The 27145-nt window shown below is 41.5% G+C and overlaps 1 protein-coding gene across 2 annotated transcripts in view; it reads right to left on the bottom strand.

Annotated features, from left to right (window-relative positions):
• LOC105684753 (protein artichoke-like) overlaps positions 1–23615 on the bottom strand; it is a 63248-nt gene extending 39633 nt beyond the window's left edge. Inside the window, exons 1-2 of one of the 2 annotated variants that reach the window (XM_048657496.1) lie at positions 22838–23615; positions 20472–22737 (exon numbers count right to left, since the gene is read on the bottom strand). The gene's annotated coding sequence lies outside the window, so the exon portion shown is untranslated. Of the gene's footprint in view, positions 1–20471 lie in introns of both variants that reach the window. The other variant, XM_048657457.1, reaches the window with a different exon arrangement.
• Positions 23616–27145: the final 3530 nt, after the last annotated feature.

Genomic DNA, 27145 nt, shown 5'->3' with positions numbered 1-27145 from the left:
CCCGGGAAAAAAAAATGTTGATTTTTGACCTAAAAATCGATAAATTTGCGCGGGTTCAAATCCCTTTGGGGATTTTTGGGCCAAATTTTTTTTTTCTCGCGAATTGATCGTATGACACTATTCTGATGTATTTTGACCTCAGGAATCCGATTCTGCAAGGAAAATCGATCTATCTCTGAAATTGACCGAGTGATCGCCAATTTTCAGCTCTTCGGGATCAAGACTAAAAAATTCATTTTATCGTCTATTTTAATGTAGTTCGTACCCAGGAATTCGAATCTGAGAGAGTAAGAATTGATCGTATCGAGCTTCTCTTATGTAATTTGACCTCGGGAACACGAATCTGTTGTCCAAATTGAGCTTCGATTCGTTCTCTTCGAGATATCCTCAAATTTGTACAAAAAAATGCGAAAAAATGGGGATAACTCGGAAATTTTCGCAGATAGATTAATTCGGCTTTCAGATTCGAATTTCTGAGATCGAAATACATGAGAATAGCATGGGACACCCGGGAAAAAAAAATGTTGATTTTTGACCTAAAAATCGATAAATTTGCGCGGGTTCAAATCCCTTTGGGGATTTTTGGGCCAAATTTTTTTTTTTCTCGCGAATTGATCGTATGACACTATTCTGATGTATTTTGACCTCAGGAATCCGATTCTGCAAGAAAAATCGATCTATCTCTGAAATTGACCGAGTGATCGCCAATTTTCAGCTCTTCGGGATCAAGACTAAAAAATTCATTTTATCGTCTATTTTAATGTAGTTCGTACCCAGGAATTCGAATCTGAGAAAGTAAGAATTGATCGTATCAAGCTTTCCTTATGTATTTTGACCTCAGGAACACGAATTTGTTGTTCAAATTGAGCTACGATTCGTTCTCTTCGAGATATCCTCAAATTTGTACCAAGAAATGCGAAAAAATGGGGATAACTCGGAAATTTTCGAAGATAGATTAATTCGGCTTTCAGATTCGAATTTCTGAGATCGCAATACATGAGAATAGCATGGGAAACCCGGGAAAAAAAAATGTTGATTTTTGACCCAAAAATCGATAAATTTGCGCGGGTTCAAATCCCTTTGGGGATTTTTTGGGCCAAATTTTTTTTTTTCTCGCGAATTGATCGTATGACACTATTCTGATGTATTTTGACCTCAGGAATCCGATTCTGCAAGAAAAATCGATCTATCTCTGAAATTGACCGAGTGATCGCCAATTTTCAGCTCTTCGGGATCAAGACTAAAAAATTCATTTTATCGTCTATTTTAATGTAGTTCGTACCCAGGAATTCGAATCTGAGAGAGTAAGAATTGATCGTATCGAGCTTTTCTTATGTAATTTGACCTCAGGAACACGAATCTGTTGTCCAAATTAAGCTACGATTCGTTCTCTTCGAGATATCCTCAAATTTGTACCAAAAAATGCGAAAAAATGGGGATAACTCGGAAATTTTCGCAGATAGATTAATTTGGCTTTCAGATTCAAATTTCTGAGATCGAAATACATGAGAATAGCATGGGAAACCCGGGAAAAAAAAATGTTGATTTTTGACCCAAAAATCGATAAATTTGCGCGGGTTCAAATCCCTTTGGGGATTTTTGGGCCAAATTTTTTTTTTTCCCGCGAATTGATCGTATGACACTATTCTGATGTATTTTGACCTCAGGAATCCGATTCTGCAAGAAAAATCGATCTATCTCTGAAATTGACCGAGTGATCGCCAATTTTCAGCTCTTCGGGATCAAGACTAAAAAATTCATTTTATCGTCTATTTTAATGTAGTTCGTACCCAGGAATTCGAATCTGAGAAAGTAAGAATTGATCGTATCAAGCTTTCCTTATGTATTTTGACCTCAGGAACACGAATCTGTTGTCCAAATTGAGCTACGATTCGTTCTCTTCGAGATATCCTCAAATTTGTACAAAAAAATGCGAAAAAATGGGGATAACTCGAAAATTTTCGCAGATAGATTAATTTGGCTTTCAGATTCGAATTTCTGAGATCGAAATAAATGAGAATAGCACGGGAAACCCGGGAAAAAAAAATGTTGATTTTTGACCTAAAAATCGATAAATTTGCGCGGGTTCAAATCCCTTTGGGGATTTTTGGGCCAAATTTTTTTTTTTCTCGCGAATTGATTGTATGACACTATTCTGATGTATTTTGACCTCAGGAATCCGATTCTGCAAGGAAAATCGATCTATCTCTGAAATTGACCGAGTGATCGCCAATTTTCAGCTCTTCGGGATCAAGACTAAAAAATTCATTTTATCGTCTATTTTAATGTAGTTCGTACCCAGGAATTCGAATCTGAGAGAGTAAGAATTGATCGTATCGAGCTTCTCTTATGTAATTTGACCTCGGGAACACGAATCTGTTGTCCAAATTGAGCTTCGATTCGTTCTCTTCGAGATATCCTCAAATTTGTACAAAAAAATGCGAAAAAATGGGGATAACTCGGAAATTTTCGCAGATAGATTAATTCGGCTTTCAGATTCGAATTTCTGAGATCGAAATACATGAGAATAGCATGGGACACCCGGGAAAAAAAAATGTTGATTTTTGACCTAAAAATCGATAAATTTGCGCGGGTTCAAATCCCTTTGGGGATTTTTGGGCCAAATTTTTTTTTTTCTCGCGAATTGATCGTATGACACTATTCTGATGTATTTTGACCTCAGGAATCCGATTCTGCAAGGAAAATCGATCTATCTCTGAAATTGACCGATTGATCGCCAATTTTCAGCTCTTCGGGATCAAGACTAAAAAATTCATTTTATCGTCTATTTTAATGTAGTTCGTACCCAGGAATTCGAATCTGAGAAAGTAAGAATTGATCGTATCAAGCTTTCCTTATGTATTTTGACCTCAGGAACACGAATTTGTTGTTCAAATTGAGCTACGATTCGTTCTCTTCGAGATATCCTCAAATTTGTACCAAGAAATGCGAAAAAATGGGGATAACTCGGAAATTTTCGAAGATAGATTAATTCGGCTTTCAGATTCGAATTTCTGAGATCGCAATACATGAGAATAGCATGGGAAACCCGGGAAAAAAAAATGTTGATTTTTGACCCAAAAATCGATAAATTTGCGCGGGTTCAAATCCCTTTGGGGATTTTTGGGCCAAATTTTTTTTTTTCTCGCGAATTGATCGTATGACACTATTCTGATGTATTTTGACCTCAGGAATCCGATTCTGCAAGAAAAATCGATCTATCTCTGAAATTGACCGAGTGATCGCCAATTTTCAGCTCTTCGGGATCAAGACTAAAAAATTCATTTTATCGTCTATTTTAATGTAGTTCGTACCCAGGAATTCGAATCTGAGAGAGTAAGAATTGATCGTATCGAGCTTTTCTTATGTAATTTGACCTCAGGAACACGAATCTGTTGTCCAAATTGAGCTACGATTCGTTCTCTTCGAGATATCCTCAAATTTGTACCAAAAAATGCGAAAAAATGGGGATAACTCGGAAATTTTCGCAGATAGATTAATTTGGCTTTCAGATTCAAATTTCTGAGATCGAAATACATGAGAATAGCATGGGAAACCCGGGAAAAAAAAATGTTGATTTTTGACCTAAAAATCGATAAATTTGCGCGGGTTCAAATCCCTTTGGGGATTTTTGGGCCAAATTTTTTTTTTTCTCGCGAATTGATCGTATGACACTATTCTGATGTATTTTGACCTCAGGAATCCGATTCTGCAAGAAAAATCGATCTATCTCTGAAATTGACCGAGTGATCGCCAATTTTCAGCTCTTCGGGATCAAGACTAAAAAATTCATTTTATCGTCTATTTTAATGTAGTTCGTACCCAGGAATTCGAATCTGAGAAAGTAAGAATTGATCGTATCAAGCTTTCCTTATGTATTTTGACCTCAGGAACACGAATCTGTTGTCCAAATTGAGCTACGATTCGTTCTCTTCGAGATATCCTCAAATTTGTACAAAAAAATGCGAAAAAATGGGGATAACTCGAAAATTTTCGCAGATAGATTAATTTGGCTTTCAGATTCGAATTTCTGAGATCGAAATAAATGAGAATAGCACGAGAAACCCGGGAAAAAAAAATGTTGATTTTTGACCTAAAAATCGATAAATTTGCGCGGGTTCAAATCCCTTTGGGGATTTTTGGGCCAAATTTTTTTTTTTCTCGCGAATTGATCGTATGACACTATTCTGATGTATTTTGACCTCAGGAATCCGATTCTGCAAGGAAAATCGATCTATCTCTGAAATTGACCGATTGATCGCCAATTTTCAGCTCTTCGGGATCAAGACTAAAAAAAATTCATTTTATCGTCTATTTTAATGTAGTTCGTACCCAGGAATTCGAATCTGAGAAAGTAAGAATTGATCGTATCAAGCTTTCCTTATGTATTTTGACCTCAGGAACACGAATTTGTTGTTCGAATTGAGCTACGATTCGTTCTCTTCGAGATATCCTCAAATTTGTACCAAGAAATGCGAAAAAATGGGGATAACTCGGAAATTTTCGAAGATAGATTAATTCGGCTTTCAGATTCGAATTTCTGAGATCGCAATACATGAGAATAGCATGGGAAACCTGGGAAAAAAAAATGTTGATTTTTGACCCAAAAATCGATAAATTTGCGCGGGTTCAAATCCCTTTGGGGATTTTTGGGCCAAATTTTTTTTTTTCTCGCGAATTGATCGTATGACACTATTCTGATGTATTTTGACCTCAGGAATCCGATTCTGCAAGAAAAATCGATCTATCTCTGAAATTGACCGAGTGATCGCCAATTTTCAGCTCTTCGGGATCAAGACTAAAAAATTCATTTTATCGTCTATTTTAATGTAGTTCGTACCCAGGAATTCGAATCTGAGAGAGTAAGAATTGATCGTATCGAGCTTCTCTTATGTAATTTGACCTCAGGAACACGAATCTGTTGTCCAAATTGAGCTACGATTCGTTCTCTTCGAGATATCCTCAAATTTGTACAAAAAAATGCGAAAAAATGGGGATAACTCGGAAATTTTCGCAGATAGATTAATTTGGCTTTCAGATTCGAATTTCTGAGATCGAAATACATGAGAATAGCATGGAAAACCCGGGAAAAAAAAATGTTGATTTTTGACCCAAAAATTGATAAATTTGCGCGGGTTCAAATCCCTTCGGGGATTTTTGGGCCAAATTTTTTTTTTTCTCGCGAATTGATCGTATGACACTATTCTGATGTATTTTGACCTCAGGAATCCGATTCTGCAAGGAAAATCGATCTATCTCTGAAATTGACCGAGTGATCGCCAATTTTCAGCTCTTCGGGATCAAGACTAAAAAATTCATTTTATCGTCTATTTTAATGTAGTTCGTACCCAGGAATTCGAATCTGAGAAAGTAAAAATTGATCGTATCGAGCTTTCCTTATGTATTTTGACCTCAGGAACACGAATCTGTTGTCCAAATTGAGCTACGATTCGTTCTCTTCGAGATATCCTCAAATTTGTACAAAAAAATGCGAAAAAATGGGGATAACTCGGAAATTTTCGCAGATAGATTAATTTGGCTTTCAGATTCGAATTTCTGAGATCGAAATACATGAGAATAGCATGGGAAACCCGGGAAAAAAAAATGTTGATTTTTGACCTAAAAATCGATAAATTTGCGCGGGTTCAAATCCCTTTGGGGATTTTTGGGCCAAATTTTTTTTTTTCTCGCGAATTGATCGTATGACACTATTCTGATGTATTTTGACCTCAGGAATCCGATTCTGCAAGAAAAATCAATCTATCTCTGAAATTGACCGAGTGATCGCCAATTTTCAGCTATTCGGGATCAAGACTAAAAAATTCATTTTATCGTCTATTTTAATGTAGTTCGTACCCAGGAATTCGAATCTGAGAGAGTAAGAATTGATCGTATCGAGCTTCTCTTATGTAATTTGACCTCAGGAACACGAATCTGTTGTCCAAATTGAGCTACGATTCGTTCTCTTCGAGATATCCTCAAATTTGTACCAAAAAATGCGAAAAAATGGGGATAACTCGGAAATTTTCGCAGATAAATTAATTTGGCTTTCAGATTCGAATTTCTGAGATCGAAATACATGAGAATAGCATGGAAAACCCGGGAAAAAAAAATGTTGATTTTTGACCCAAAAATCGATAAATTTGCGCGGGTTCAAATCCCTTTGGGGATTTTTGGGTCAAATTTTTTTTTTTCTCGCGAATTGATCGTATGACACTATTCTGATGTATTTTGACCTCAGGAATCCGATTCTGCAAGAAAAATCGATCTATCTCTGAAATTGACCGAGTGCTCGCCAATTTTCAGCTTTTCGGGATCAAGACTAAAAAATTCATTTTATCGTCTATTTAAATGTAGTTCGTACCCAGGAATTCGAATCTGAGAGAGTAAGAATTGATCGTATCGAGCTTCTCTTATGTAATTTGACCCCAGGAACACGAATCTGTTGTCCAAATTGAGCTACGATTCGTTCTCTTCGAGATATCCTCAAATTTGTACAAAAAAATGCGAAAAAATGGGGATAACTCGGAAATTTTCGCAGATAGATTAATTTGGCTTTCAGATTCGAATTTCTGAGATCGAAATACATGAGAATAGCATGGAAAACCCGGGAAAAAAAAATGTTGATTTTTGACCCAAAAATTGATAAATTTGCGCGGGTTCAAATTCCTTCGGGGATTTTTGGGCCAAATTTTTTTTTTTCTCGCGAATTGATCGTATGACACTATTCTGATGTATTTTGACCTCAGGAATCCGATTCTGCAAGGAAAATCGATCTATCTCTGAAATTGACCGAGTGATCGCCAATTTTCAGCTCTTCGGGATCAAGACTAAAAAATTCATTTTATCGTCTATTTTAATGTAGTTCGTACCCAGGAATTCGAATCTGAGAAAGTAAAAATTGATCGTATCGAGCTTTCCTTATGTATTTTGACCTCAGGAACACGAATCTGTTGTCCAAATTGAGCTACGATTCGTTCTCTTCGAGATATCCTCAAATTTGTACAAAAAAATGCGAAAAAATGGGGATAACTCGGAAATTTTCGCAGATAGATTAATTTGGCTTTCAGATTCGAATTTCTGAGATCGAAATACATGAGAATAGCATGGGAAACCCGGGAAAAAAAAATGTTGATTTTTGACCTAAAAATCGATAAATTTGCGCGGGTTCAAATCCCTTTGGGGATTTTTGGGCCAAATTTTTTTTTTTCTCGCGAATTGATCGTATGACACTATTCTGATGTATTTTGACCTCAGGAATCCGATTCTGCAAGAAAAATCAATCTATCTCTGAAATTGACCGAGTGATCGCCAATTTTCAGCTCTTCGGGATCAAGACTAAAAAATTCATTTTATCGTCTATTTTAATGTAGTTCGTACCCAGGAATTCGAATCTGAGAGAGTAAGAATTGATCGTATCGGGCTTCTCTTATGTAATTTGACCTCAGGAACACGAATCTGTTGTCCAAATTGAGCTACGATTCGTTCTCTTCGAGATATCCTCAAATTTGTACCAAAAAATGCGAAAAAATGGGGATAACTCGAAAATTTTCGCAGATAGATTAATTCGGCTTTCAGATTCGAATTTCTGAGATCGAAATACATGAGAATAGCATGGAAAACCCGGGAAAAAAAAATTTCGATTTTTGACCCAAAAATCGATAAATTTGCGCGGGTTCAAATCCCTTTGGGGATTTTTGGGCCAAATTTTTTTTTTTCTCGCGAATTGATCGTATGACACTATTCTGATGTATTTTGACCTCAGGAATCCGATTCTGCAAGGAAAATCGATCTATCTCTGAAATTGACCGATTGATCGCCAATTTTCAGCTCTGCGGGATCAAGAATAAAAAATTCATTTTATCGTCTATTTTAATGTAGTTCGTACCCAGGAATTCGAATCTGAGAAAGTAAGAATTGATCGTATCAAGCTTTCCTTATGTATTTTGACCTCAGGAACACGAATCTGTTGTTCAAATTGAGCTACGATTCGTTCTCTTCGAGATATCCTCAAATTTGTACCAAAAAATGCGAAAAAATGGGGATAACTCGGAAATTTTCGAAGATAGATTAATTCGGCTTTCAGATTCGAATTTCTGAGATCGAAATACATGAGAATAGCATGGGAAACCCGGGAAAAAAAAATGTTGATTTTTGACCCAAAAATCGATAAATTTGCGCGGGTTCAAATCCCTTTGGGGATTTTTGGGTCAAATTTTTTTTTTTCTCGCGAATTGATCGTATGACACTATTCTGATGTATTTTGACCTCAGGAATCCGATTCTGCAAGAAAAATCGATCTATCTCTGAAATTGACCGAGTGCTCGCCAATTTTCAGCTCTTCGGGATCAAGACTAAAAAATTCATTTTATCGTCTATTTTAATGTAGTTCGTACCCAGGAATTCGAATCTGAGAGAGTAAGAATTGATCGTATCGAGCTTCTCTTATGTAATTTGACCTCAGGAACACGAATCTGTTGTCCAAATTGAGCTACGATTCGTTTTCTTCGAGATATCCTCAAATTTGTACAAAAAAATGCGAAAAAATGGGGATAACTCGGAAATTTTCGCAGATAGATTAATTCGGCTTTCAGATTCGAATTTCTGAGATCGAAATACATGAGAATAGCATGGAAAACCCGGGAAAAAAAAATGTTGATTTTTGACCCAAAAATTGATAAATTTGCGCGGGTTCAAATCCCTTCGGGGATTTTTGGGCCAAATTTTTTTTTTTCTCGCGAATTGATCGTATGACACTATTCTGATGTATTTTGACCTCAGGAATCCGATTCTGCAAGGAAAATCGATCTATCTCTGAAATTGACCGAGTGATCGCCAATTTTCAGCTCTTCGGGATCAAGACTAAAAAATTCATTTTATCGTCTATTTTAATGTAGTTCGTACCCAGGAATTCGAATCTGAGAGAGTAAGAATTGATCGTATCGAGCTTTTCCTATGTATTTCGACCTCAGGAACACGAATCTGTTGTCCAAATTGAGCTACGATTCGTTCTCTTCGAGATATCCTCAAATTTGTACCAAAAAATGCGAAAAAATGGGGATAACTCGGTAATTTCTGCAGATAGATCAATTTGACTTGTGAATCTGGATTTCTGCGATCAAAATATATGAAAATATCATATGAGAAAATAACTGGTAAAAATGTTGATTTCAGGTCAAAAATGAAGTATTTTAAAAATCGATCGTATGACACCTTGTAACGCATTTCGGTCTCAGGAACACGAATCTGTAGATCACATCCAGCTACGAACATTATCCATGCTCAAAATCCATGGCTACGAAATCACGGATTCAAAATTTCAATGCATCATTAAATTCCGATCATTCGTTCTCGAGATACGACGGGTTACGTAGCCCGAGATTTCATATTTTAGCGGGCTGGACCCGAGCGCTCTCTATCTCGTTCGTCCTTCTACCGCTTCGCGGCGTATCGCCCCGCGTCCTTCGCTCCCACCACGCTGAGCTTTCTCGCACCAAAATCCATATGTAAAAATCATTGGGCAAATGCAGTCCGCGCGGAGTTTGGGTGGCAAGCTCCGGCTCACCCAATCCAATAGGAGTTCGCCCCACTCGATGCGACTTCCTATTTTCACACGTGCTTCGGGCATCTTGACCGACGGCACGTGCCTCATTATAAACATAATTTATAGCTTTCTAATAGTTCAAGAGGTGTGAAATCACAGTCCTTAGTTTTTTTCTTGCTCCTATTGTGAGCAGGTGTCAGACGAGCTGTCAACACCTGATAAAGATCTTGTTCACACCTCGTAATTGAATCATCTCTTTCATCCACCTGATGGGCGACATCCCTTTGCGGCATTTTTGCGAATTCTATGCAACCTCAAACCATTTAAGAAAGTAAATATGTAAAAATTCAGTATTTAAATGGTTCAGGGTCTACCCAGCGTGTTCATTTCTGTCCATGAGGCCATACTGAAGCCTAAGACCTTTAGTACAGAAACAGAGGCAGCAAGTGTACATCGAAAAAAAAAAAATCCTAAATAAATTTTTCTCCCTTTTTATCGCGTTGTAATGCATTATATAAGGTATTTGACATCTTTGTAATAAAACGGTCGGTCTTTGTAATTTCATACGCATAATCAGAGTTTTTTTTTGTCAGTCTACCATTTTTTCCCATCGAGATATCTCAATTTTTCTCCTCCCAAAAGCGAAAAATTGGCGATAACTCGATTAATTTTATAAATGAATTCCTCCGATCAAAATACATGAGAATAACACATAAACCCTATTAAAAAAAATGTTGATTTCTGGGCCAAAACTGAAGTATTTTTAAAATCGATCGAAAGACACTTATCTTACGTATTTTGACCCCATGAATCTAAATCTGAAAAAAAATTGACCAATCTCTAAAATTGACCGAGTTATCGCCAGTTTTCAGCTTTTTCGGGTCAAAAATAAAAAAGTGATTTTTTAGTCTATCTTAATGTATTTCGAGCTCAGGAATCAGCGTAGCCAGCAGCGTAGCGCATTGTTGTGAGACGTCACCTTCGGGGCTGAGCAGAGGTGACGCTCCACAACAAACCCCCTCGCCCGTGGCTACCTGACTCCAGCTAAGCTCGGGCTCCATCGTGGACCGAGAAATTCGAATATTTCGACCCATGCATGGATTGCGACGAATCAAAGTGGGTACACGATTAAAACCAATCGATATGTCTTGATTGTTCTGCTCCCAACAGCGAATAATTGATGATTACTCGATCGATTGCATGAGTAGATGATTTTGGCTCTCAGATTTGGATTCCGGAGCTGATTATACGTGTTTGATTGAAAAGCCAAAAAACAAAATCGATTTTCGGGCCGAAAGTAAAGTAGCTTAAAAATTGATTGTATTACACTTTTCTTACGTATTTTGACCTCAGGAACACGAATCCGTCGTCCAAATTGAGCTACGATTCTTTCCCTTCGAGACATCTCCATTTTCATGGTAAAAATTGCTTTCGAGTTTCGGAGTGGGAAAAAAAATTGTTGGGTATCTGCACTAAGTCCGAGGGCAGTGCACTTATACTCGGAGGTGCCATGGCGGGAATTCTCAATTTCTCGCAGTGTCTTTCTAACCGTCTGCGTCTGACTCGCGCGGTAAAAGATATTCATAGAAATAGAGGGCTTCAGAGAATCCTACGTGCGAGCTATTCGTGGTTCCCCATATAACCTACGGCGCTGAGACCGAGAAGGAGAAAGCGAATGAGTAAGAGAAATAGAAATGGATAGATGCCGTCGGATGACGAGCTGAAAAGAGACTTTCTAGACCATACAGTGCACCCAACGGCACCGACTAACGCCGCATCGCGCTATACCAAAGTTAGGTAGGAAGCAATGTTTATTTTTAACACAGAGTCGCAAAAAGTTGCCTTATTTATAGAGCGAGTTGTGCGGTTGACTAGCGTCCAACTACCTCGTATATCCGATGACTGCAGCGGCATAACTTCTCCGTCTTCCCCATAGATATTTCTCCACCCGTAGCAACGCGTATCGCCGCACGTAGGTACAACTTCGTACGTACAGGTATTGTCGGTGTCAATCGATCGAGAAGTCAATTACCTCGATAAATAAACGAACGAACGAACTAATAATTGAATAAATATTTTGACCGACGATCAGATCGTCATTGTCTTTCCACCCCATCGGTAAAAATAACAAGGAATAAATACCAAGCATTAAATAAATTTCGTTTGATCGCCAGAAGGTACATGTACTTTTTTTCGGATGGTGAGCTACATAGAAAGGGTGCGGATTAGAAAAGAATGGAAAAAAAAAAAAAAACGTTTCACCACAAGCATTCAACCGTGAAGCTCAACCGCTACGTCACTTGCAGTTATCGTAGTCCCTTATCGCTGTGCGCCGATCAACGGCGTCGTTATTATACGCGCGGCTATATTTCCGCCGTGATTCCAAACGGAAGTTAATGTTCTTGCAAAACGTAAAAAATGAATCGGAAATTGAAGAGTTCGAGAGGGTTATCTGGGCGTAGTTTTGCGACCAACATCCAACGCCGTTCACTCGATGCAAGACACTTTGGCGTGCGTTGGTATATATCGTATCTCTGTACGGGTATTCGTGTTATATGTATATGGATGCAAGAGGCTCGAGTTGAAGTACAGAATGTCAAAGGGTGCGAAAACGAGGAGCGGCGCGCTAGCGCAATATGGCTTTTACGAGGGTGTGGAGCGACCGTCCGCGATGTATTTCTTACCCCCGTAATAAAACCCATGTCGTGGGTGTTTTTCAAAGTTGATGGGGGAAAAGACGAAACGGAGAGCGCGGGGGGGGGGGGGGGGGGGGCGGGGCCCGAGGAAGGCTTTTCCGACTATCTCAAGATTTCAGCTCTCTACCTCTCTTTCTCGAGACATTTTCTTCATCGTTTATTTTTTATTATGCGGATCTACTTTTATCAAATATTCAACTCGGCACCAACAATACCGAGTTTTCCCTCGACGTTTTTATTTTTCCTTATGTTTCTACCTCTGTTACAAACTCGGTGTCTACGGATACACATATACGTGTGTGTACGATATAAAATGAAAACTACGAGCCGAACGGCTCGGTTGAGAATTTATATCTTCCGATGTTTTTCTCGAGAGAGAAAAAGAGAAAGAAACGAACCTTCGCCGCTTCCGCCGATTACTCAAAACACCGAGCGTACATGGGTACTCGTATATAATTAGTCGGGGTGATATCGTGACCGAAATTATGAAATAAAAGTGCGTGCCGCGACGGGCGGGCGGACGAGTTTCCTCGGAACGGACTGGAGGAAAAATGATGCGAGGCTCGCAAATCTCCAATTCACAATTCGGATAGGCTTTCCGCAACTTTGCGAGGGCGAATGAGTATACACACGCGTACGAGCTACGCGGGGCTAAACGAACCGTCGACCCCGGTCGGCCTTAAATTCACGGACCTCCGACGATCCCTTCGAATTAAGCTCATTCGCGTTCATTTTCTAACGGAGCACAAAATCTATGCGTCGACGAAATTATCGTCTGGAAAATTCATCGATCGACAACTCTCCGTTCATCCTTGCGAGGATTTCGATCCGTTCGACATTTCGTGACAACGAAGGTCGATGTCGAGTGAATTTCAGAATTTACTTCGCTGCAGGTTCTTCGAATTCTCATGATCTTACCGATATAACATGGGAGATGTAACCGACAGCGCGTCTATTTTCTCCAACTTACTTCTGACGTAGTAGATAGAAGAAATTTTGTGCAAATACCGCGTGCTACGGGTGGGGAGTTTCGAGACTCAAGGTATCGTATTTTGTACGAAGCTTCTCAATTTCATAATTTTATTCATTAATTTTGTTCTCCTCTCTTTCTCGTATATCCAGAGTCTACAGACGTCTGCAGATAATTATTTCTTCGAGTTCGACTTGAGGCATGGTTTTAACTCGGAGGGAAGTTCGTTCTCCGATAGAAACGAATTGATAAAGGTAATTAAAAAGTTCTAATAGTGATTCCCTTGGGCGATTGAGTAATCACCGGCGGCAACTGCATGATACACCGGTTATGGGTACATTAACGGCGTCTGACGTTCTCCTCTTCTCTAGATTTTTTTTTCATCGCTTATAACTCGATTATACGTACGTACGAGTTTCGGACATAAATCGATAAAATAGGGTCGTAAAAATTAAGGGAATCACTGGAAATTGACGTGCCGGTCAATTGAGACGATATCAAATTCTAATTGAATCAACTCGGTTGTTCGATTGCAGACCTCAACATCAGCCGCCTCGAACTCACAATTCACATCCACCCTACCGTTTTCTCTACATCGGAAATTTTCCTTTCAGCTTTTTATCCGAGTGAATTCTACGTACCGATAATACTTTCCGAACATACGTAGTTTTTCCCTTTTTTTTTTTCTTCATTCTCGCTATTGCGGAGTGCTGATTCATTCGAAGAAGTACATCAATCAGTTTCTGTTCGAGAAACATTCGACTGATAAATCTGGACTTCTAACATCTGGTGAAAACGAGTAGCGGATACCTGTCGAACCCGTCTACTGTTTCCGGATTTTATTAAGCTGGAGGAAGAATGCATTTCCCCGGGTGAAGTGGATTGATTACCGCCTCCCGTAAGAGTTGTTGCACTCTCAGATATACCGCGCTGCGGGACATCCAGGGATATCTTTGATCCCATACGCGGCCAATATCCCGGCGGGATCCTTCGGATTCGCGCGAGAGAAGAACCAACGTGAATGACGCCTGCTTGACGAATCTGAAAAAGTGTACAGCGATCCGCGATTTTCCGCCCCAGGGCCACTCGGCCAGTTTTATGGGTATCTTTTTTATTTTCGTTTCGCAAAGAAGGCGGATTCATCGTCATTTCGCGTGTACACCTACGGAAACGAACACATTTCCGAACCCAACGAATACGTAGAGCTACACCTCTATACGTTGCACCGTGCGTCCTACGTGACTTGAGTGCAATCTTCTTTGACTCGTCTTCCGGCGCCTCTTCTTTCGCCGAGGGAGAGCCGACCCGCGTGTCATGAATTTGCCGATATAATCCATCATCGCGAAGCTACTAATGACTTTATAACCGACGCCTGTAGTTCTACTGAAACGTGGATTAAAAAAAAATCACATAACGGTTCACGAGTGGAAGTCAATCGAGTGCTCGGATTTTCTAAAGTTTTATACAGGTGCGCGTGGAACTTACTTTTGAAATTTCGTCGGAAGCTAATAATTTCTGCTCGAAGAAAATGGGTAACGAGGTCACGTAATTATACATCTCGCGGTGTGAAAAATAACGGTTGCGATTTAGTTCGCGAAGCGTGAATAGCGGTGGCTGTAGAGTTCGCCGCAAATTTGGTCTATTAGAATAGACAACTAGCACCGCGGAACCTTGTTACTCCCCCCCCCCCCCCCCCCCCCTCCGCCCCGCCACGGTAGCCGCACCGGTAAAAAAGATATAAGGCTGGAAAACGCAGCAATTGCACTCGCAATTACGACCGGAATCGTCGAGCAATCATGGTAATTGCTCGGCAGTATGTAAATTGAGCTCGTCCTTTAACCAACAGACGGGTTCCGCTGCAGGTGCCATCCTTGACTATTCTCTGGGGCCCAAATCGCAGGAAACTATCTATACGTGTGTACGGTATGTCAGGTAGATATATCCGTTGCACTGTAGGGAACATCTAACCCTGGACTAGGTTTCGCGAAACCAAACCTCAAAATCGATACCCGCGGGATTGTCAATACGAGACGGTGTGGCTTCATAATGGAATACAGGCACACGTCAGCTCTGGTTACAACAATAATGTGTACAACCGAACAGCTGTCTGTTTGCTCGGCGTATCGCTCGATTGTACCAAATTTTACACGCCGATGTTATTTCGGTGGAAACTACCGCGAGTCCCGAATGAAATTCCGATTGAATGCTACAGAGGAATGAACAAAAGTGAATACGAACGTGGAGAAATAAGAATGAGGAGAGAATCAGCGACGGGCTGTGTAGCATTTTCTATCAACACCGATGAATATTCAAGCGACGACTAGCGATCTCTTCATTTTTTACCCACTTCTATCCGCGGTACAATCGACTTCACCCGCCGTATCACCCTATTCCGAATTCAGCGTGTACATTTTGTTGTCGCAGAGGCGCACGGTGCGGGTTTAACAGGTAGTCGTACACATATAGAAACAATGATCGTGACTTCTCGATGCCGGGGGACTTGACCAGAAAGTTTTGAAAGCGTTGAAGCAATGGTTTCCAACTTTTTAAAGAGCACTTCGATGAACCGTAAAACCACCGGATAACGGTAACTATCGAATTCGAGGCCTCGTTATACTCGGCAAGATATAGTATCCCTACCGGCAAAGCTTTTTCCACATTTCTGATAAATTCCTCCAACGAGTCAAGTTCGAACGCTCCGTTAATGAGGACGCTCAAAAGCTAAGAGAATCGTGTTAGCTATAACGAAAGGTAGTTGAATCAATGCGGCGAACTGCATGTATACTATAAGCATCGCGGCAACATCGTTATATTTACGCGGAGTATACGTGCGTACGTACTTCCGTTTCCGTGGGAATATTTGGAGTTATAGTAGACTTTGGAATTGGGAGCGTTCAATTTCGGATGCTGGGAGTGCGGAGAGGAAGGTAATTGATAGGTTCATACCGTCACGCGCACCGCGTCCGCACTGAACCTGTTAATCAAATGGTATACTACATACCATACCTGTATTATGTCATGTACCGTAGGATGAAATGTGTACGTATGTACGAATATCGACATACTTATACGTACCGATATATGCATATTTACGTACACGTATCGCATGTGTGTATATCGCGTGTATAGATGGATGGGTAAGCGCTGATGTGAGGGACACCGAAGGGTGCATCGTGAGTAGGAAGCTGTCCGAAACCATTGTCATACGCCATCGAGTTCTGTGATCGAACGTCCGGCGTTACCGAAACGTTGTACACGCCCATCGTCGCGCGTATAGCATACATATATACATGTATATATGCATATCGTTCAAAGGAGTTACGCTCCGTTTCACGAATCCCCTTGATTACAGAATTACCATATTTCGGAGATTCGACGACAATTAATTATAAGCAGAACCTGCGAGCTATAGAACGTTCGATATTGGGTATTACGCGAACATTAATTACCGAAAATATGGGGAGGGTTCTCGCCCGATGTCCTGAACATCGTCGAGCGAAGTCCTCTCTCCGTATCCTAGACTAGAAAAAAAGATATTCCCTTGGAACATTTGATTTTTTTTGTCGATTGGTGAAAAATTCGAATCAAATGCGAGGACACTCGTACCATACTTGACCCTTGTAAGATCCGTTCGAAATTCGAGATTCCTGAAAATTCAAGATCCAAAATCTGTAGCGAGTCGACTCTGCAAAGTGGAAAATTTTATTTTGTCGTCAAAACCCCTTGCGCACTACCCTTTCTCACCCTTGCCAATTCCAAGCAGACTTTAGGGCCGATTTTACACTCGCCGTTTTCACTGTATTCCGACGGGTTCGCTGTACGCCCGTCTTTGATCCGTTATTATTCCACCCCAAGTACCCGCCACTGTTCCGGCAGGCATATCTACCTAACTATGTATAGTTGAGTTTTCAGTTCTAGGTTCACGATTCGTATGATGTGTCTATGATGTAATCTACGGAAAATGTACGAGATGATCCCGTTGATTTCGTACTGATTGTGAGCGAAGATGAAGTATAAAAATGACATCGAACCTCCGTAAGTATTTATAATTCAGTAGAAAGAGATTAACGCGAATGGACGGTGTACTTTTCTTCATTGAACGCCCTCTTCCTCCGGGGATGACAAAGGGGAATAAGGATAAGGGTGGCTTCTGAAAAGAAGCGATTCGCGAAGCAATTAGCCACTTGTTTCTACCAAGTTCGTCAGTGCAATCGAGAGAAACTCTCAAGAGTTTCGTTGCCACAGGAATGAAACGTTGTACGTTAGAATTGTTTTATATAGGGACGGAGAAAAGGAGTTGAAGTGAAAGACCGCAAGTACCATTTTATTCCGAATTGCGTGTAACTGGCCGAGAAAAAATAACATACAACCTCATACGTGTACGCATTGTACCTATATTTTCCGCGTATCCGCAAAGGTATAATAAAGATTGGTCGGAACATTGTGTGCCTCACATATCTGTCCCATAACTACCGGGCATAAATGTGTATCGATTTTACCAAAGCAGAGAGTAACGACGAACTCCTGGGAATACGTTAATTACACCATTTCCCCCTCCATTAGTCAAGTATTGGAGAGCACTTGGACGAATCAAAAGTCACGCCATGGGGAATGAAACGCAATATATCATTTCGGTTATAAGCCTTGCCCCGTCGTTCGACTTCGATCCTCAGTTGAACGCAATTACCCACCTTTTCCCCCCCTTTGATACCCTTTTTCAATTTTCTCCTATTCGCTTATTTTTTTTCTCTCTCGTTTTCGAATCGCAGATTCACGGACAATTTTTATCAAAAAAATTCACATCAGCTGTAAACTACAACGAGAAACAAAGAGAAGATCGTTGACTGGTATATATAATATACGTTGGAGAGCGCACGTGCCTCGCTCGGGAAAAGGAAGATCAGTTTCCTGTCCTCTCGCATCTGAATAATAAGTACTACAACCGTATAATGATAGGTGACTTCCGGTACTACTTGGCATATAGTTGACGCCGCGCCGCGGCAGCGCTGTCAATTCTCTGATCAATTTAGGCCAGTCACGAGTAGAGAAATTTATGGCTTTCATAATCTCTTTCAACTAATCCCGCATATCGAATTATCTCTACCAAATATGCATAGAACGAATTTAATAGAACTGTACAGTGTTTCGAGCAATTTATTATATTCCGGGTCATCGGAATCATCGGTAAAAAGGTCGATGGCTTGATTTGATACAACGTGAAGATCGAACGGGTTATTCAATTTCGTGACACGAATTGACGTCCGAAATCCATCGTAAATTATTTCGATGTACAATCCATCTGATTCTTTATCTCGAGATTTGTATTTTAATTATTCAAGGTAATCGCGAATCGAGACAAGCTAGATTGTCACATCCGTTTCTAGCGCATGTACAAGTAGGTGTACCTAAGCTAACGGATGGTTGAATATATTAGATTGCATTTGCACCACCGCCGGAGACAACGACGATGGAAGTAAGAGTATGCCGGTGAAGGAATTTAAAAAATTCTTATTAAAAAAAATTTACATAAAGAATGGCCTTACGCAGGAATCGATGGAACAAAAATTTACATATCCCGTTGGCTTTTTTTTTTTTTTTTTTTTCACCCCCACGCGCTCCTTACAAGCGAAAAAAGAAAGAATCACGGGTTATATAACGCGAGGGCTTAGCGCAAAATATATCGCGTAAATTTCAACGCCATCCATATTTATTAGGGTTCATCGGAAAAATGTTGTATTTTATAATTGCCCGGGGAAGAATATTACGATCCAAAATAAGTTCCGAACTGTTACCGCGGGGGCTTGATTTCTCAATTAAGCTACGACAATTTCCGATGGCCGGGTATAACGGAGCAAAATTTCTATAAATTTATGCGAAGGTTAGAGGAGATGCAAAATTTTGTGGAAATTCCACGTCACGTTTGCGGCGTCAATTCGGTAAGTGGGCCACAGGGGCATCACGTACCCCGTAATCAAACTGATCAAATTTCACAGTGTCATTACTGTGAGAGTCGAGAATATAAACCTGTATACCGACGCGCGTGTAACGAGCAATCGTGCGGATGTAACGGCTGATTTTTTTCACCTTCATTCGACTCGTTTTTCGCTATTCCTTCGAACCTTGAAGTGATCGCGCGACCCGCGGAGAATCGCGGTGGTGGTATACGTCGAATGTTAATTTCGCCACGATCGGGAAATGTACGTATAACGCGAGGGAAACCACGTACATCCAATTTGTTTTATTCTTCGTCGTTTTACGTCGGGCTCGACGTACTTCTCCTCACCGACGTCGTCGTCGTAACGAAAACGACTACTACTCTCCACGCGATTGTTATGGTTCACCTACGAACCGAGGCAAAACTCACTTTCCACCTTCTCCCACCTCATACTCGACGCGTCAACGACGCTGAAACTGAAAGAAGAGGGTGACGAAACCACCGCGAAAAGGGACCCCTATAGCACACCGCGATCCTCGGCAACACATCTCTCGGTCACGGACTACGAAATGCCCCCGAGCTTATTCTACCTGTTACGTCTCTATCTGGACTTCTTTCAACTATATTTCGTTCAGAATGACACGGACGCATCCGAAACTTTTGAAGCGTCGTGCAAAATGTCGAAGAAATTATCAGCTTGTTCATCGTAACGACCAATATCTGCCGCTTTCTCATAAGCGTTCAAGGGTGGAAAGTTATAGCAACCATGAGGTTCGGGATCAAAGCAGCCGAACTTCCGAATCCTCTTTCTCGAGTGTAAAGTTTGAAAAGTTTAGGTCAGAGTGAACGATGTTTTGCTTGAGGTCGCTAATTAACGAAGTTCTGCTTCGGAATATTTCACCGCGAAGAGACTTATGTCTATACGAGTTTATTGAGCGGCAAAGTAGGGAAGCTTCGACCAATATTTGGCCGTTTAAAAGGATTAAAAACGATTAACTCTACGCCGCAGCTACTAAATAAACGACATTAAATGAACCGCGAGGAGATATACGGTCCCCGAAGGGCATCGTCCACTCAAAAATTTTCGTTAATTTTATCACCGGGGGAATAGAAATAATTATTAGACGCGATAAAACTTTTGCTCACTATGTTTTAGTTTCTGCATCCTCGTCCCTGCTAGCTTTTCGTAACAAAGTTTAGCAAAGGTGATAAGTTCTTCGCAAGTTCTTCTTGTAAAGATATCTTCGTAAGATCTTCGTAAGTGGGGAGAATGAAGGTTATAAGAAAATTTCACCCCGTACAAAAGAGTAGCATCAATTCACTCACCTCCGGGCGTTTTAAGTCGACGACAAAAGGCGATCGCTCTGTTCGTGACCTTAATCCTAGCTGATCACTTTATTCCGGCGACGAAGTCACACGATTTCCCCCACGCGATCCCACCATCGTACCGCGGAGTCGTATTAATTTCTTTTTATATTATTTCATTCAATTCAAACATGTGACATAGCGAAAGTTTCGTACGAGAGCACTTATCGATGAAATGATTCACGAGACAACATTACTTGTGATCTTTTCTTTAATCATATTGTTTAGTAATCGCATGAATTCTCGGTTGCTTTTCAATGGTTATTCAATTATAAAAAGAATCAACGAAGAAGGAATCGTTTTTATAAGACCCGCGGAAAGCTTCCAGGTAGTAAATCACACGTTTAACTCTTCCTCTCAATTTTTGTGTAAGGTATTCGATTTAATTTCATCTCCAAGCTACCAGTACCGACCGATAACGCGATGAGCTTGCGATTTCCATTACGTAATTTATTTATCTTTTTATCCGGTCGTTTTCGATATTCAAGTCTGTTGGGACGCGCACCCTGCGGGAGAGTGAAAATTTCGCTTTCTAATGAAATTATCGAAGAGTTATCTGGTCGCAGGAGCTGTCGATATTACGCGCGGCTGTCAATAACACTCGATCCGATGTTTGACACACATGGAATTGAACGTCACTCAATTATCCAATTAATTCTTCAATCAATTGAAGAGCACCGCGTGGCTATAATTAACGTTTTAATGATACCCTCGCTCGAATAAACGCATCCACTAAAACATCACGATCGTAGGTCCCCGCAATGGGGATTTAGTATAACGCGTCCGACTACCAACGCCGGTTTTCTACTGAACTTATTACGGTTCGTCGGAGATCAACGCGCCTTTACCGGGTAAACGATATTACTTTATCTACTCCTTCGTGGAGTAGTGGTATAAAAGCTCCAATTTCATTCTGCGCAAATAATTTCAACCTCGTACGAGCCGCACCTCCCTTTTACCGACAACCACATCCGTTACAATCCTAATTGATATTGAATCAGAATCCAATGAAAATCGTATCAAAGTTGTTTCTCTTTTGAAATTTTCTCCCTAAATATACGTTGTACAGTCCTTTTCCTAAAAGTTAAGCTCGGTGAATATCATACAGGGTTTCTTCAATTCACAATGAGCATCACATTTAGGGGCACGTAGAATACCCTGCGTACACATAGATACATATAATTCGGCAACGCCGGACGTTGTCACTTTTTAATTAAGTATGATTGTCGTGCCTTTTTTTTGTTTTTTTTTTTACTTTTTTCTTTCGTTTGTTTTTTTTTTTCTTGTCTTTACTTTCTCTTTTCGTTAGGGGGCCTCGATAAACGTCCGCGCTATTCGGTGTGCGAGGGGGTGCCGAAGAATAACACGCCGGATAACGGCTACTCGCTAGCGAAGCGATGGCGTCAACGCAAGAGTTGCCGGCAGACTGCGAGCTTGTGCAGAGCCGAGGGAGCGCCGTCAGAGAGAGCAAAATCAGAGGGAGAAACAGCATCCCACTCGGTTTTCAGAGCGAACGAGAGAGAAGTGGCGAGAAGAGAGAGAGAGGGGAATGCGGATGCTGGCTTAGCTCGTGGGTGGATGAAATCGAGGTACAGCGCAGCATCCCTTTCGCATTTTCGTCTGCGCACAACTTTGACTATACGGAGTGTATGGGTATGGGGTACACAACGAAAGCTCGTCCGCGATGGTCTGTTTGGACCAAACTGTCATAGCTGAATTTTCATCCCTGTGAACCCCGATTGATAGCGTGCCCTCCTCTCTTTCTATACTTCTACTCTTCGCTGTTTCTCTACATCTACTCTTTTCTATATTATTTTTCTTTTGCCCCGGCGTCTTTCCCCGGCTAACTCCGTGGGGGCGATTCAATTTTTTTTACGACTCGCTCTCTCCCTTCATTAATTTGCACTCGAGAAAACAACGGATCAAGTTAGCCGTCGATTGTTTTAGCAACGCGTGCTTCGGGAATTCACGGATGCGTCGGTAGAGTTTTCGGATCTCGACACGACCACTTCCGGCTCGGGAATATCAGAGATCAAAGATTTCTGAAATAGCAGCTGTACGCTCGTAATGTTTTTTTTTTTTTTTTTTCATTTTTCTCCTCTTACCTCTCCCGTCATTCCGAGGAATTCCCGTTTCACGGAGCATCGGAAACTGCATACTGTATATTTTCTATAGGTATCAGCACTTATTTCATGCCTGCCCACCCCCTCCTGCCACATTGCTGGAACTGAAATCGAGATAAGATATACCTTGGTTCACTCGATGAAATACAATGTAGCGAATTGTTATTATATTATCTCGGTGCAATAAATTGCGTTTATTCTCACCGCCATATATATACGTTTGGCAGTAACGGGGTGTAATATACACCGAGATGGCGAACGTACGATACGCCTCATCCAGCACCAAGTTACTCCCGAGTCGCCCGGGGTTATCGTATCCAGCCTTGTCGTACGATGCGTCGAGTTTTTTTTTTTTTTTCATTTCCTCATTTTTTCATTTTTCTTGTTTTTTTTTTGATTTTCTTTTCATTCCGCTAAGAGAAAGAGTGACTCGATTTACTTCTCGTTCGTACAAAGGTGAATGTATCGTGCACTCGTTCATGTTTCGTTTGAGTTTTATTTTTTCGCGGTCCTCGGTTGCTCGCAATTTTTGAAACAAGACAAACAAGCTTACCGCGCCAGCAGTCAGCATCAGCGGCGGCACCAATTTCACCGGGAGGGCAAAAAAGGCAGGTGCCAGGTGTTCTAAAAGTTAATTCGGTTCGTCGGGGTCGACGACGTTTCCCTTCCTCCCCATGAACCGTTCCTGGCCTCCGATGTGACGACCGTCTGCACCAACTCACGAGTCCGCTGCGGGCGCTACAGAATTTCAAGCTAACGTATGTAACTGCAGTCTCTCAAATTAACTTTAAAAATAGATAATACACGGGGTCGTTGACCTTTCCAGACTAGCAGGTAGATGACTTTTCCGCTCTTGTAATCGGAGGAGGACATGGAGAACGGACGCCATTTTTTCTTCCCACCGCGTCTAACGGCGTTGTTTTTTCTTCACGGGGTGGTGTAGATTCGGGCGGGTGTAACTCGGAAGGTCAGGACTCGAGTCACCCCCCCCCCCCCTCCCCCCCCGGAATCTGGTGGAGAAACGTAAGTAATTAAATTTTTCGAAGCAAGTTCCGGTGAACCGAGTGTTTTTAGGATCAAGAAAATTCGTCATTGTGTCACGCGGAAGTGTGGGAAACGGATGAGCAGCCCCTACGGGATCGCGATCCCTTCCCCTTCTCTCCTTTCTCTCTTTTTCCCTCCCGCACCGCCCACATTTAAACCTCGCAAGACGCGATTTATCAAACTTCCGCAACATTATCAACAATGCTCGCCACAAAATCGCGTCCCAAGTGCGAAGGGAATGGGATATTCATAGTAGTTGATCGTCCGGGGAGGCGAACTCGTGTGTAACGCAAAATCCACCGCGGCCGTTGGACTGACGGGTGAGTACCGTAGGCCGGAATTGATAATCGAGTAATAATTTACGGAATCTAGAGATTTCCAACTCGCCATCTATTCTGGTTCTATTGTTAGCAGCGTGGGGTTTGTGAATATTTTGCCAACGTAGCTCCGCGCTGGTGTACCGCGGAGAACGATGAGAACAATATTCCACGGAATGAATTAACCTGTTTTCACAATGGCCCATTATACTATACCGTAGTATTTCTCGAGCACTATCAGAAGCATTGTTACGTCAATTGGAAATGTCGGGATTTACGTTACGTTGTATTATTACCTACCTGCGAAAATGCCTCGAGCATTGTCACGTGTAATCTAGAACGATCTGCGGAAATAGAAAAGCAATACTGAATAAAATGCGCCGACTTACCGCGATATTTTCTCCTAGATCGGAAAACGATTGAACGATGGAAAAATAGAGCGCGTGATTTTTTTTTCTTTTTTTCTTCTTTTTTCTTTCGATCTTTCTCTCGCCACTCTCGATACCCAACGAGGCAGCGTCGCGCATATTTAGTATCCGTCGCGAAGAGAGATCCGGTTAATTGAAGGGTCGATGACTAATTTTGACGGGAAGGATTTCCGACCCTCCGGATGGTAGGTACCTACGTAGTTCGGTCGAAATCGCGTTAGCAAAGTTTGAAGTAAAGTAAAGACGAGAAACGAGAGGAGCCCGGGCGATCTGACTTACCGTCTCATCATAATTTCGAAGCGGGCAACAATTAGAGGTGAGTTCTCGGGGGCTGTACGCTGAGCACGTACTTGAATGCTTCATAAAGTACTGCACTTCTACCCCAGACCGGGAGGTCCGGGGGCTGTAGAGAGGGAGAGAATGCGGGAGACGAGAAACTCTAAAAAGGAGAAGGAAACGGAGAACGCGGTTCAGCACATAAAGTACACACTGTGAAACCAGCGGCACAAAACGGGCGTTAGAACTATACGTGCGGGCGGTCTCTGTTCGTAAGCGCTAACTGACTTATGCTCCGCCAAGAACCGAGAAATAACATAGAAATAATTACGAGAAAACGTGTTAAGATTTTACGTGCTCGGTACGCCGGCTCTCGAGCTCGCTGGCTAAACGCTCCAACGTCGTTACTCCGAGAGCGCCACTTGTTACCGCTATCTTTGTACGATACTTATTGTTAGACCGAAGAAGCAAAGGGTTGCGGGGTAGAAATCTACAGAGCTACGCAACACCCTCGTGTTTCGATATGTTCGCCATGGAAATACGCCGGTCGAATACATCCGCAAACTGACGAACCGCCCTCCAAAGGTCATGGAAATCACATCCCGATTGTTCACCACAATTATTTGCGGCCGGTGCGAGCTACACTCCTCCATAATGCCGACCCCGTAGGTTTTCGGAGTGTACGGCGTATCCCAGAGCCGAGGACATGTCCTTAATTTGTACGACCGTCGGGGAGGCGATATACTGACCAGCTGCACACCAGATGCGGTTGGTTGTTATTGACGATTGTCGATCACGAAGGTCCGGCCCAATGTCTACCAGATGCTTTCGAAAGCCGGACGTGCTGAGCGGCACGTGGAAATTGCTCCAGAATTTTAAACAGAGATTCTCGGTAATTAAGAGCCGAAGAGAAGTTTGAGATCGCTATGAAATTCATGCACGCATGATTCGATTCGGAGTTGACAATTTTTTTCCCCTTTTTTTTCTTTGCTTATCTTTCGTGCAGATAAATTCCTAACGTAAGATATGTCGTCGGGATGAAAGTAAATGGAAGGTGAAAAAAGAAGAAGTAAGCTAAGAAAGGAAACGGCAAAGCGGGTTGAAAGGGAGCGAAGAGGGCAAATAACACGAGTGAGTCTCTTTAGGAGCCTTTCCTAGATTCAAACCTGACCAAAGACAGCAATCCGTGCGAGACCAAACGCTGCGGAAAATTCATTGGGGGAAAATTGAGAAATAAGAGCAGGTGAAGTGGTCGCGGAATTCAAGAATCTTGTACGAGGTTCGGAAGAATAAAGGGACCATTGAACCGATGCGGAGATCCGGAGTTCAAGATATAGACGTACAGTCGAGTGTAGTATACGAGCGGCGGGTACACGTTACAGGGATAATGGCGATGATAATCGCGATTGTGGAACTATGGGAATAAATCGTATGGTATTGTAATTCGACTCGCGATTTCATTATTCCGTTGAATAACTCATTGATTCGGATGTGCTCAAGCAGTCAGCCGCCGTACATGTCTAATCAGTCAGCTAAACAAATGTTAACTGCAGCGGTACAGCCGCGAATGCGCTGGTTCAGCAAGCGTTAATTACGCAATGCCGAGTAAATTGCTTTATTGGCGTGAAATCCCGATATCGTCAGACTGCGACTACTCCTATTTATGTGGAAACATTAACGTGGGTACATTACGGACATTCAGAAACCTCAGGTCAAGTTTTACATCGTATCAACTTCCAGAATTACATGATCCCTCCAAGTACCAACCGCAGTTACACAGGCACGTACAATAATCCATATAGCGCGTGAGGTTGAACTGCGCGCATTACCCCGGATACGTAAGTGTACGGTACACACTGTGCATACGTATACGTACATAATATTTTGATATACGTAAAGGTACGTACGGTAGAGCACGGTAAAGTTTTATGTAGATTTACCAAGGTACGTTCTCGTGATCGCGGTTTCAAGTAACTCTTCGGAGCGCACTTAAGTGGAGACCCCTGCATATACCATCTTTGCGGATGGATATATTTAATATTTGTGGGTGATTTTTCGAAATTATTTTCAACGACTTTCGATTTCGCCGGAGTAGAAGGCTTACATTTTGAAAAATATAACAAAAAACGTTCTTTCGACAAAAGTGGTCAATCGATTAATTGGGAGATGCGGATCTGTTCGAGTACCGGGTTTGATCGGAACCCTTTCGCATGATTCGCGTGTATTTTCTCTGGGAAATAAAGCAAAATAATTTTCTTCGCAAATTAGTTGGACTCTAATTATTCCACCCGCTCAACTAAAGCCGAGTTATGCTCAACGGAAATCATCGGTCTGTGAGATCAACGGGACAAGATATAAGTATGTATAGGTATAGGGGGAAAAAGTTGAGGGTAAGTTCTTAGCGAGTTTTACGCAGTAATAAAATTCTCTAAACGTAAACTTTTTAA

The sequence above is a fragment of the Athalia rosae genome, chromosome 1 (genome assembly GCF_917208135.1).
Source record: "Athalia rosae chromosome 1, iyAthRosa1.1, whole genome shotgun sequence".
In the NCBI taxonomy this organism is placed as follows: domain Eukaryota; kingdom Metazoa; phylum Arthropoda; class Insecta; order Hymenoptera; family Athaliidae; genus Athalia; species Athalia rosae.
The sequence above is the reverse complement of the archived record's forward strand: the minus strand, read 5'-3'. Positions and strand labels throughout refer to the sequence as shown.